This window comes from Pan paniscus, chromosome 10 (genome assembly GCF_029289425.2).
Source record: "Pan paniscus chromosome 10, NHGRI_mPanPan1-v2.0_pri, whole genome shotgun sequence".
Lineage (NCBI taxonomy): Eukaryota > Metazoa > Chordata > Mammalia > Primates > Hominidae > Pan > Pan paniscus.
The window spans coordinates 38,427,337-38,428,797 of NC_073259.2; the positions used below are offsets into that span (position 1 = coordinate 38,427,337).

The window sequence follows — 1,461 nt, forward strand, 5'->3', positions numbered from 1 at the left end:
TGGCTTTGCCTCCTTGTTTTCAGCTCCTAGTAGATATTGTATATCCTGAGTTTGGCACAGGAAGACAAGTATTGGGAGTGATTTCTTTTCGAGACAGAGTTTTGTGCTGTTGCCCAGGTTGGAGTGCAGTGACGTAATCTGGGCTCACTGCAAATTCTGTCTCCTGAGTTCACGCAGTTCTCCTGCCTCAGCCTCCCTCCCGAGTAGCTGTGATTACAGGTGCCCACCACCACACCTGGCTAATTTTTTAGTAGAGATGGGGTTTCACCATGTTGGCCAGGCTGGTCTTGAACTCCTAATTTCAGGTGATCAACCCACCTTGGCCTCCTAAAGTGCTGGGATTTTAGGCATGAGTTACCGTGCCCAGCCGATATATATTTTTTTCTTTTTCTTTTTTTGTGAGATGGAGTCTCGCTCTGTCTGCCAGGCTGGAGTGTAGTGGCGTGGTTTCAGCTCACTGCAACCTCTGCCTCCCGGGTTCAAGCAATTCTCCTGCCTCAGCCTCCCGAGTAGCTGGGATTATAGGCACCCACCACCACACCCCCTCTAATTTTTGTATTTTTAGTAGAGGCAGTTTCAGCATGTTGGCCAGGCTGGTCTCAAACTCCTGACCTCAGGTGATCCACCCAGTTCAGCCTCCCAAAGTGCTAGGATTACAGGTGTGAGCCACCACACCCAGCCCAATATTTCTTTTAATTTTTTTTTTTTTCTCTTAGAAACTTCGTTGGTCCTGGAGAAAGGGAGGCAAACGGCCCCTGCCTCCCGCCGAGTGTCCCCCAGCCCTCACTGTTTCCCGTTGCCATTGATGGGGTGGTTCAGGTGCTCAGTGGAGGCCAGGAAGGCCTTGAGCTTGGGCCGGACGCTGAGGTGTGCCATGTAGGCCGAGAGCAGGGGGAACACATCCAGGCAGCTGGTGGCCAGGACCTCACGGATCAGCAAGTCCAGCAGGTTGTAGTAAGCGAGGGATATCTGGTCGCCCACAATGAAGGCCTAGCCTCCCTGGTTCTGGGACGGCAGGGTCTCAAAAGGCTTCAGTTGCCTGGGGAGTACCTTCACATAAGTCACCCTTGCCCACCTCGTAGTTGGTATAGATGAGGGTGAGGTATTTATTTATTTACTTTATTTTTGAGACAGAGTTTCCCTCTTGTTGCCCAGGCTGGAGTGCAATGGTGCAATCTCGGCTCACTGCAACCTCCGCCTCCCGGGTTCAAGTGATTCTCCTGCCACAGCCTCCCAAGTAGCTGGGATTACAGGCGCCCACCACCAAGCCTGGCTAATTTTTGTATTTAGTAGAGACTGGGTTTCACTATGTTGGTCAGGCTGGTCTTGAACTCCTGACCTCAGGTGATCCACCTGCCTTGGCCTCCCAAAGTGGGATTACAGGTGTGAGCCACCGAGCCCAGCCTGAGGTATTTAATTTTTTTTTTTTGAGATGGAGTTTTGCTCTTGTCGCCCAGGCTG

The 1,461-nt window shown here is 51.7% G+C and overlaps 1 pseudogene; it reads right to left on the minus strand.

Annotated features, from left to right (window-relative positions):
• Positions 1 to 665: 665 nt before the first annotated feature.
• On the minus strand, positions 666 to 1,105 carry LOC117975290 (glutathione S-transferase P-like; annotated as a pseudogene).
• Positions 1,106 to 1,461: the final 356 nt, after the last annotated feature.